This window comes from Lasioglossum baleicum, chromosome 7 (genome assembly GCF_051020765.1).
Source record: "Lasioglossum baleicum chromosome 7, iyLasBale1, whole genome shotgun sequence".
Lineage (NCBI taxonomy): Eukaryota > Metazoa > Arthropoda > Insecta > Hymenoptera > Halictidae > Lasioglossum > Lasioglossum baleicum.
Genome location: NC_134935.1, coordinates 11,649,071 through 11,661,642, shown reverse-complemented (window position 1 = coordinate 11,661,642; position 12,572 = coordinate 11,649,071).

Here is a 12,572-nt window from a genome sequence, read left to right as displayed (position 1 = left end):
CTGCGCCACGCGCGTTCCTCTTCCCTTTGACTTCTTTTTGTTCCGCTTTATGAACGCGTCGGGGCACCCTTAGGCGAGGGGCAGTAACGATATACATAACCCCGGTCTAGCGATCTAGCGTCGAAGAGCGGAGGATAGACATAATAACCGGGGAAAGAGATCCGTGGACGTACCGAACGAAGGCTTTGGTCGTTTTGCGGCGGGACCGGGCTGACGGGGTTCGTCCGAAAGAATTAGTGAAATCCAAGGGCTGCGGGGGAGGCTACCCTGACAGCAGGTGAAACGCGCCCCGTCCGCCCACATTTGACGGCTGCGGGTTACCTCTGGGCACTTAAACTAAAATCTTGACCGCTTTCTCCCTGTTCTCTGCCTCTCTTCCTCCTACTCCTCCTCCTCACCCTGCCCCTTACCGCACCCCGACCAGCCCCACATTCTAGCGCAGTTTTAAAAAGCGTGGCAAAGGGTGGCCCACCGCATTTTGCCGGGCATTATTCAGCTCTGCGGGTGATCCCTGCGGTCCTGCTTTCTCTCCCGACCCTTCTCTCCATCTTTCCTTTCTTTCCGCTCCCCCTGGCCCCTCTGCCCCTCTGTGCCCCACTCACTCTCGACCGTTTTGTTTCTTTTCTTCCCTTCCTTTTTTCTTCATCGTCCGTCGCATTGTATCCTTCTATGAAGTCGTGCGCCCACGGATTGCTAGGATGCGATGTTCCGACGTATCGGCGTATCTCGACCTACCCGTGGCTCCCGATCTCGACCCTTCTCTCTAGCTTCTTACGCCAGAAATGGCCGCCCATGCTTTCGAGTGCCGATCAACACAGCGCGAATGTCCCTGGTCCTTTGCTCGCTGAAATCGAATCTGTCGCGTTTGATACGGCTGAAATGACAGCTGAGACTTTCAACTAGCAATCAACACAAGTTGATAGTTTTTTCTGCTCACGGTATCTATTCAAATCTACTCCGTTCGCACTGTTGCATTCATCTTTGTTCTAAAGAATTGTTCTTTACGTAGGAATAAATGAAAATTCATTATGCGACAAGATTTTTGGAATAGTATCTGAAGAAACAGCAGCTCGATCATCGACGATCAAGTATTTCGCAACGAAACTTACACCCTTTCGAAATTAGAATTGTCTCAAACCCCATCGATAGCGTTCGTCCCATTTAGTGCCTCGTTTTAAGGAATGATCGTAAATTATTTTTTTTTTCGACGAACGATGATTAATGATACTCCCACGATACAGCGGAGAGAACCGTATCATCGGATCGTCGAGGATAAACCCAAACAACTCTATTCACCAGGTTTCGCCAAACTGTGATCCGCTCGGTCGGGTTATAAATGGAAGTTTAACGATCACTGACATCTCCTTACGCCGTTTTAACAAATCTCTCTCAGAAACGACCGTCACAACACGCTGCCGGCCAGAAGCTTGGGATGACACGCTGATTTTCATATCGTCCGACGCATTATCTTCCGACTCGCTGTTAACAGTACCTGTTTATCGCTGCTAATAACTAGACTGCGGATGTTTATGCAATTTTCAATTTTTATAGACAAATTATATTTTTAGACAATGGAATGAAATGAAATACTTTCTTCAATGGGAACAGCCTTTGTAGATCCAAAACAAATAAAAATCTTACTGAATTCTATTGAATTTTATATTCTGGTGATTTTTGAGAATTTCCATGAGTCAATAACACTGTTAATCGTCTCAAATCTAAAAAACAAACAGTATGAACGTCGGGGACCAAATGAGCAGACGGCGACTTTTATGACTGAATAGGTGAGACACTACACTGTGAGGACATTAGAAGACTTCAAGAATATTTGTGCACCTTATGTTCGATCTATTGAAATTATTAAAAGAGGAAGTTTGTTCTCACAAATGACTTCGAAAATGTTTATTTCGCATAAAGATCCTCAGTCCACGAATTACAGAACGCACGAGCTTCTTTCACTCCCTGCAACGCAAACGGTAAAACGCAAGATGTACACGACCGTGTGACAATACGTACTAACAAGAGAATCTTTAATTTCTTTCTGCCGCAAATTAATTAGACTTTCGGGCAGCGGTGAAGTCGATGTAACCAAAAATTCGAATTCGTCTGAAAAGAACCGTATCCTCTTCCTCGGAGATCTGGCCACGCCGGTGACCGTTTCCACCGGTCGTTTAATAAGCGTCATACGCGCGCGGCCGAGGATATTTTCCGTTTATGCAAATACGAGCGGCGAGACGCGGCTATCGCGCAATTAGAGTCGCAGCTGCAACAGCGGCCGCAGAAGGTATCGTAACTTGCCCGAAATGGCGTCCCGTAACCGAACACGATACCGCGGGGTCCTCTCCCGACGACCTTTAAACGCGGATATTTTGCACCCTCGCCGCACTTCGACTAATGTGTTAAGTGGTATGCGCCGCGGCGTTTATACGATCGTGCGCCACGGGGGACCAGCGTGCTTTATTTTCGCCGCGACGCGACGGAGACGTCCGGACACCGGACACGATTTAACGACAATTAAACCGAACCTTCGGATTGCGGACAGGGTGCGAGAAAGCTTGGCCCGCGATCCGCGACTCGCGATTTCCATCGCGACTCTCAACCCTCGCAGGGTGGACACGTTTGAAAATTTCGTAGCCAGACCCGTTCAAATTCTTAGACATCGTTTTTCGAATGCACTTCTTTATTGAACCTACCTAATAAATAAAAATTGTGTTGCGTTTGAATAGACGCAGTCTAGTCATTATTACAAAGCAATATACATTGTTATTTGAATCATATAGCTATGCAATTAACTTATACGTATACCAACCAAAATGAGCTCGATACCCTAAAGTTTTCTTGGGGCTCAAAATCCCGATTACTTATTTCATGTACAGGGTGTAAAGAAATGTTTGGTCTTGGCTACCATAGGCGTATTCCACATCTTCGAAAAACTGCCGCAAAATTGTCCTAGATCTTCAATTTCAAGATCAAATTTTGTTTTACTGGATTACATTTTATGCATCATGAGAATAAAAGTAGAATACAATGCAATCAAAACAAATTTGACCGTGAGATTCAAGATGGAGGACAATTTTTCGGCACCGTTTTAATCACAGGTCTACACATCGATCCGAAGATGTAACATACGCCTATGGCAGTCAAGACCAAACATTTTTTTACACCCTGTACAAGTAAGGGCTTTGTTGCAAACAAACCGAAATCGTTCCTGAAGATTTCTACAACAGACTAGAATAAAATGTTTCACGTGCGTGGACAAACCTCTTCCACTTATAAAATTCCAAACCCACCCCTTGATGTCACCACCCCGTTCGCAGTCCTTGAAAACCGCAATCTACTGCACACCTCCGTTGCATTCCGTTTCGAGCGAGAGCGACCGCGATACTGGAGCTTCCCTCGTTTTCGCATTTTATGATTCGTTAGCGCGCATTACAGCGGCGGATGGGTTTCGAGGGAAATTGATATGGTTGGCTGCGGCGAGTGTCGGCTGCGATAAAAATGAGGAAAAGATCACGGATCTCGATCGATATCCCAATAATTTTCTGGTAATCACGGTAACCTATCGGCCTCGTCCCGGACCTGGTGTCTCGCGGCGAGAGAACGGTAAGTCCGGGGCAGAGAGGCGGCAGGATTCGAGAGGCCTCTTTATGCGAATACTCTCGCGCGCTCATTTGCGCCGCGGTGCCATCGCCGGCGAGGGAGCCTACCGCGACTGCGTATCTCTGCATTATTATGATAAAATATTTTTTCGGCCATAAATACACGTCCGGGATGGGAGACCCCCGTCGCGCGGCCCACCCGACGCACATCGCAAGCGTTGCGCCGCGATAAACCCGCGTCGTACCGGTTGCGCGTTATGGACGCCCTTCGACGATAATATTAGGTACTTGAAGAAGTTTCTGTCGTTCCTCTGCTGAATAAAAGTCCACCGTTCGAATAGAAAAATAGAGAATATTCCAAGTGAGCAGGGGAGACCGGGGTCGAAAGTCGCGATTTAGACTAGGGTACTTGTCCCAATTACTGTGCCATTAAGCTGGCTTCTTAATTCGTGGATAATTCTTGAACTCTTTCTTTTTATATATAAATGTAATTAAAATAAAAAGACGATGCATTTGAAGATCGAAGCCTCCGCTTTACAACGATTCCCTAAAACCGGATGTATGTATCGTGTTTCTTGCGACTTGGGAATCCGGGCGGATCAAGAAAAGATCTCTCTGTTCGCTGATCGATCCTACTCTTCCGACACGGTAAAATTCCACTTATCCGTACGTAACCGAGCCAATGTTTTCCGTGCGCACGATTAGCTCTCAGTCTACCATAAAATGATTTATTGCTGTTCTGTGGATGTTCGCCGAAAACAGATAAGAGCGCAGATTGTAAAGATAAAGCAGGATTCGCGAATTCTCGTTTTAGTCAGAGCAGAGTAAAATATACTGAAACCGATATAATATCCCGCGAACTTGTGCCCTCGTTTCATACATTTGAACCGGACGCGACGTATCCTGAAGCACAATAAACTCGGTCGAATCCATACTCTCTTAATTTTATTCCCGATACCCGATAAACCGGGACTGTGCCAATATGTTTCGATGCTGAGTTGCGTTTTACGGTTACACTAAATCTGTAACCTCTGTCTGTCTCGCTCTCCGTAAACATTTAATTAAATCCGCGCATTCCATTGTACGAAGTGTATATATACGTTCGAAGCTCGCAACAGCGGAATAGACTTATTAATAATTGCACGGGCGTATCTCTTGCCATTTCGTTATTAGGAGCGCGGCCAGACGGAAGAAGAGAGACGCGGCTCGTACGAGACCAAGTTTATTTAACCAAAGGGTTTACATCAGCCGATCGAATCCGTGGCACGGTCGGCCGAGCCCGGGCTGGCCAAACATTCGGCGACTCGTGTTTACACCGCAAGTATTTATGGGCCACGATCCGCCCACGAGGAGCACGGTCTCGTTTTCGGAATTCGGAGCATCCCCGCCGAGCGTAGATCGACCAGGATCTCTCACCGCTGCTGACCCCCGTCGGCGATCTCATCCGTGGGATGTCCTGGCTTCTAGAACCCCGTAGAACCCCATGAACCCCCTGAAACCCGACGCGACGCTTCGAACACGAAACGTGCAACGGTGAACCCTGCCTCGGCTACCTCCGCGCGACAGGTGCTCGCCAGCTCACGCTGGATTTCTATTCTTTCTATTCTTCTCCGTTTTAGAAGCTTTCTTTTCTTATTAAATTACAGCGGAACCTCGACAACTCGAACTCGAAGGCAAGGGAAATACCTTCGAGCTATAGGCTTCGGCTCATCAAGGTTTCGAGCCAGAGAGACTGATAATATGTCTTTCTCCAAGTTTTACTGCTCCAATTACTTTTATTCTATGATATTTATTCTTTAATTCTTTAATGCTATATCTTTATGCTTCAATATGTATTGCATAATACTTTAAAATTTCTTGAAAGCTTAGAACAGGGAAAAGATCAGTCTACGGAAAGCGAGAGTCAAATATAAAAATACCCCAGAGACTCTGTAATATGAGACTTGGATGATCAAGAGATTCAATAATCGCGGCCCAGTTAATTCCAGTGTGGATATGTACAGCCTCCGATTTATCGCTGTTCGAATTTCGCCGAGGCGATACATCGTTCGGATAATTTTTCCCGGTTTCATCCGGGTGTACTATTTACAATGAGCTACCCGTTAATTGTCATTAACGCGTGGAAAAACATTCGTACGACGGACTACATAATTCCCCGTCCACTCCGGGGAGGGCGTCGAGCGCACGAATCCCCGGCTGTTTGCCTAACCGGACGTAAAATATACAGATCGAATTCGGGGTGATTTGTTTTCTTTGCCGTTAGAAATTTTGTTGGGCCGTCTAGGTGGCTAGGCGGACGAAAATAAACATTTCCCGAGGCTTTTTCGGCACGGTGTACATTCGCGTGTACTTGCATGCACTGCCCCTGCCCCCTCTCTTTCCCTTCGACGCGTGCATCAAACAGTTTGGAACCGGAACGCTAACGCATCCATCTTCGAACTATTATTTCCTATATAACTCATCTGTTTTGCCCATCAGGCAAATTGCCGTTCCACCTCTCGAAATCGAGCTCTGTCTCTGTTCCTCTCACAGCTTTCTCGCTTTCTCCCTTTCTCTCTCTGTATCCTCTCTATTCTGTCAAAGCTCGCGTTTTTACACGGATGACTTACGATTTCAAAAAACCTGCCCGAAATTCCATGATTCATGAAAAAGCTTCGATACGAATACACACATTTCCCGCGGAACTCTCCCGTCGAATCCGGTGAACACGGCCGAAGGGCCTTCCGTGACAGAATCGAGCCATGAATTTGTGTTAACGGGAATCAACTTCATTTAATGTTCGAACGAATTAATTTGCAGAAAGTGGGAACTGGGATAAATCCTCTACTCTGCGTCCTATCTATCTTGTATAAACGAATTTCATCATACTCTATACAATTTCCCAAGAGGTTCCCAAACTTTTCCAGATAAAGAATTACTCATCTCTCCCCTGAAAATCTAGCTTCTTTTAGTGAACAAACAGAAATATGCAGTTACAAAGTTGCGTTATTTTATATATTTACAATAATATTTAAATTATTTCAGCGTTATTTCAAGGCTTAAGGTGATACTGTAGTACATTGTTGAATAAGTCTCGACACCAGCTGAATTATTATGAAGTCACCTCCATTTTTTCTGAAAGTGATTTTTTTGTAAATTTTTTGAAATAAATATAAATTTGTTTGTAACTTTTGTTGGAAAAATTTTTGGCAGATCATCGGAAATGTTTGAAACATCGCGTTGACAGGCCGAAATGAAAAATACCTTCATATCGATTTACTCCCATCAAAAATGCCATTAATAAAACAAAGTAATAACTGAAAATCGTAACAATCTGTTTCTTAAAATTCGTATAACATTAAATATTGCACTTGAAATTTACGTGTTACTGTTCTACATATATTCCAAGCCGAGAAACGGGTTACCAACCTACTGTGCTTATATAAACTAGGTTTCTATAAACATTTTTCCGAGTCTATGCTAACGTTCCCCAACGAACTCGAGTTCCTCTGTAAGCCTGCGTTCCATTAGGATTTACAAAACGGTCCGATAATTCTGTCTAGCTCCCCAGAAGGAGAAGCTAGTCCCCGGTGGCGACAAGGATCCCGATTTCCCAACGGGCTCGCGGTATCGGGCCGATTGATTTGTAAGCGCAACAACGAATTCCAATCGAGCGGGACCACCGTACGCATGCAACGTTTACGCGGTATAATTGCAGCTCGGCGTGGCTCTGGTGTGGCGCGGCGGGACCGCGTCCGCGCAATTATCCCCCGGCTCTCTTTCGCCGCGCGAAGATCTATGGGACAGTTGACGCGTTCTCGAAGGCGAAATACAATTGCGCCGGGTCCCGCAGCCGGCAATTACACGCGATTCGCGTAATCGTAAAACGAAACGCTAAGCATGGAGCTGTTATTCCCGGGGTCTCGCGAAACGTTCGCCGGCAACGCGCCGTAAATCAGCCGCCACCTAGCCGGACAGAGAGAGAAACTCGGCTGTAAGAGTATATCCTAATAATTGCGCGTGTCTCGGGTGCAGATAATTCACTCCTGCTCCCGGCACTCTCTTTCTCTCTTACCCCGCAGATTCTTATTAGCCGGAACCGAGGACTTCACGGAAATCCTGCGAAACTTCGAGCAAAAGCGCATCCTTCCCATTGGTTCATAACTGAAAAATTTCATGCCGTTTCATGACCGCTGTACCTGCCCCACCATGATCAAAAATGCCGAAATCGGATTTCAACTTTCTCTTTCCATCGAAGACAACCGCATGTTACACTCTCTGAGTTAAAATAACTATTATAATTTAATATCGTAGAACGACTCTCGTCCGTCTACAGAAGGAAATCTTCGTTTGTGCGACATACATTAGAAATAAGACATCTTCGCAAAAGATATACACCACAGAAAACTGATTGACTAAGATTCTTATTCTCCTCCAAGACTAAAACCATCTCGAGCAACCCTTATTGGACCCCCAGTCCATCCTCGGGTCTCCCGACCCTCTGGAGCAACCGAGTTCAAGGTCAAGACATCACCGCATTACGTCAGTGGTCACAGGTGCAATACGGTTGCGACCAGGATCGCTGCCGAAGAGGGCAGTCATGGAGAGGCAGAGAAGCGACGAGAGGAGGGTCGGATAGGTTGCGGATAGCGTAACGCGACCGCGAGCAAAACGAACAGGGGACAAAGATGAAAAACAAGGAAGGGATGGAAGGGTTGGATGAGGAGGAGGAGGCAGGAGAAGAAGCGTGGCGGTAGGAAGAAGAAGAAGAAGAAATCGAGAGAGCGTCGCGAAGAAGTAGACGAAGAGGACGAAGAGGAAGAAAGCGAGCAGGAGCGGAAGAGAAGCGTACCGAGCGTGAAAAGAGAGAGACGGCGGGCGCTCCGCCCCAGGTACACGAGCAACATGGCCGCTGAGGGACGGATTGGTGGAGGCCAGCCACGATGCCGACGTCGTCGTGACGCCCGCGCTTCACTCAGCTCGCCTCAAACTCGCCGGACTTCGCTCCCATCGGCCCCTACGGCACTCCTCCGCTTGAAACGGTCGCCGCCTACCCTATCGCCCCCTTCCTCCTCTATCACGATTCTGCCCCTCCTCAGATCGTTTCCCTCTCTGTTCCTCCCAACTATTCCTTTCCAGTCTTTCTCCGTCTCGTCGGCCATCCGCTGTCCTACTCGTCAGCGTTCTAGAGCGACTCACCTTGTCTTTGTTCCCGTCGTTCGACGACACAGCTCCTTCGTTTAGACGGCAACCCACTCCGATCACCCACGCTCCACAACGACGGCCGACGTCGCAGTCGTCGTACACGTTCGAAACCGGCAGTCGATCGGCCACCGATGCAACCTCGCTGATGATACGGGTACTGCGCGCGTAGGAAGCCCCGCGACAAGGTTGCAAACCGACACGGGCAAGGACGTCGCCGCGGACTTTTTGTGCAGCCCCGCCGCACACTGGGCCAAATGCCCGATCGACCTGGAAAAAAGTCATATCATTCATATATTCTTCTTTGGTAATGTTTACCGAGCCTAATTATAACCATAATAATTAATTTCAGAGATTATAAGCATAAAAAAATAATAAATCTTTTCCGCGATCAAAAATACCATAAACTTGAAGATTGAGACCTCCTCTTCACAACAACACCGTATAAGTTGACATCAGTAGCTACATCTCATGTGTAGAACTTCGGGCATTTGGCCCACTGTGCGTCGCGCCGGTGCGGTGTTCCTCTTCTTGCAACTGGCCCAGCATCCGAGAGATGCCGAACGACGATAGAGGCCCCAAAGGATCTGGCCCCAACGTTCGGTTATCTCGGCCGTTAACGCGACCGAATCGTTTTCGCAGCCGATGTTTACCGTCGTGCACGTTGAACTCGCATCCCGCGGACACGTCCGCCGGCGTGGACCTGAATCCAGAGATACAAATGATAATTGCGCCGGCCCAGTCCCCTGAGAAATCACTGGGGAAGAGGGAGAGAGAGAGCAAGAGAGATTTGGCGTCTTGTATCGATGTTTTAACGATCGCTCCCTCGGCAGATAGCGGTAATTGCGTCCCCTCATAATTGGTTGTTCCATTCGTTTTTAATCGACCGGCCCGCGAACCGCGCACGGTAAATGCTCTCGCCGCCTGAGCCTTATCGATATGCGCATTTATGCGACCGCATTATGTAACTCCTTTTATTTCCCCGATGGCCCTAGTGACGCGCGACCGGCCCGCAACCAGTCGCTGCGAACCATTCGACACGCGGCACCGCGATGCAACGCGATGCAAAGCGCTGATGCATGGCCAAACGATGCGTATCGGCCGTTGCATAGTAATAAGGGGATTATCGGGGAAAACCTATTTATGCGCGGTGCCGCTTTTTCGAGGAAACGCCTACCGGTAGTGGCATGCGATAGTCTCCTTACAGATATACTCTTTGAAATTGTTTGTTTTGGGTTTAATCTCACTTTCGAGTTTCTCTCGTGAATGTATAGATATACGCTAAGGCTTGAAATTACAGAGATAATAAACAATTCTATTAATAACCCTCTAAACGACGATACCATTATCAAAAAAGAAATTCCAAAATCTTCTTTTAGATATATCTAATACAAAGAACAGAAATTATAGTAGAATCATTTACTCGGAATCACCCGTGGATTTACGATTGAAATTGCTGTTGCTACTGGATTCTTGTTAGAAAATCGTCGGTAGATAGGGAAACTTTAAAGCAGTATGAATTAGCAATTATTAATATGTACTTTTTATTTTTGTTGAAGCTGTTGAGGACAGAAAAAAATTCCTAAGTCTTAGAAAGTCTTGAAAAGACTCCTATGTCTTGCAATTGATGCAGACAATTCTGATTTTACATAAAGATCTGCAGTTAAAGTTAAAGAATGAGCACTAACAATATTTAGATTAATTATAGTCTCTAAGTTTTATGGTATCAAAGTAAAAAATGGATCGCAAAATTTATCGTTGAAATGGTCTGCCTGAATCATTTAAAAGATAGTCCTAATTCTAGCATTGAATAGTTCAAGGCGGTTGTGTTGCTAAAAATCTACACACACATCTAAGAACTTATTGTACATGTAACTTCTATTTCTTTTCATTTCTTCGTAGCTGGGATAGTTATGAAGAAAATGATTGAACCTTTTTGACGCAGCCGATGCGGAAGGATTAATTAAATTTGTCGACGTTATGTACGTAGCTCGGCTACACGATATGTAGGTTACAGATACCTGTAACCTTCAAAAAACCGATGCGACCGAGATGATTGACACAGCTGAGTTAGCGATTCGTCGCGCGGCTCAAGCGATCACGATGGAAGAGGGAACTAATGGAACTGTTGCATAATAATTCATAAGGACCGGCGGCGGAGAAGACAGCGTTGGAAAGTGTTATTAGAGAGGAGCATACGCGGTTCCCGAAAGATGTGCAAAAGTTTACTGTACATAGGTAATTGCGTCTAGGAATTGCCGATTGTTACGACTCGGGTTAATGGACCGCGATGATAAATGTCCATGAAACTCAAGTTATACCGCGGGGACGAGGAACGGAGCTGAGAAGCTACCTGTTGATTCTCGGCTACTTCTTGATATTTATGCGTATAGAGGAAAATATTACGCGTCATGCCAGGGGCGACGTCAACGCGCAGACGGTAGCAAAAGTACTCTCCGTACCTCACAAGTTGTCTTCTGGAAGGAATTCGAAAGGAATGCGGCAGCAAGCCGTACGATCGGGTCATTCCTCTCGCACTTTCGATTCTAGCCCAATTATTGGCTAAAGTGTGCGACGTCACGACCTAACCCAGTGCTGGGCATATTTGTCTCAATCGAGACAAAAACCATGCCCACCGTAGCACGCACTGTCGATTAACAATGTAAAGTATGAATATACAGTGTGCAAAAAACATCGCGTATCGATTTCGCAATGGAATGGCAATCTGATTGAGGAAACATACCCCGCCGGAAATCGAGGGTACAAGCTTGATGTATAACGGTCAGAAATGTTTCCCTCCGAATTCTGGAAGCGAGCTGAAAACACGGAGCAATAAATCATGATAAGAGAGCGCAGTTGAAAAGTGATGCAAGATGAATGGTTAATTCAATTACTCCTTGTAGCCCACGTGTAGATGAAATTGAATCATGATTTATGGCAGGATTAAGGCGCGAAAATGAGACGAGATCTGGCTGATGAACTTGAATACCTGCAACTGCAACTGCAACTATATCTGTTGAATAGGGGGCAGCACTTATTGGATAACTACATGGTGCCCTCTATTAATAATGAATAGGACTATAGAATTCATCGTAAAAATAAAGCAGAGTATTTTTAATAAAAACAAAAAGAGAGTAAAGCAGAGAGTATATGAGAGTGCTTACGCCCGAGGTTTCTCACAGACATAAGATCTTGAGTCTGTGATCATCTTTAGCATGGAACAGAACCTACATCATCTTTAGCAGGAAATAGAACCCACTCCATTGTTATTAAACACAGACAGATCTTATGGGATTTTCTGTTTAGGATTTTTGAGGCTCTAAGAGCTCCAATACCATTTCGATGTTGCGCCGATTATGTTACCGATATTTTATGAATTTTGGTGTATTAGCAAGTACCGAATATTCTCTGTATACTTAATTTCTACTACTGTTAGGTTTGCTCTCGTGAGAACCTAAATTCGCACTCAAAAGATGATGTAACCAGATTCTGATCCTGACTAAAGATTATGCAGGTTCTGATCTAGGCTAGAAATTTTATTAGAGAGCAGCACTGTACTGGGAACAGCTAAACCCCAGGCGTGAGCACTCTCATACTCATATATACTCTCTGCCCCGGGCGTCGACACCAGTCGACACTCTCATATACTCTCTGTTGATACAAAATACAAACAAACCATTTCTTCCGCGACAGTCAGTGGCTCCCAATGATGTAAAGAATTATACGTATCAATATTATTTCTTTCGATAGCAGAAAATTATCAATAAATAAATATTGAAAATACAAGAGCAA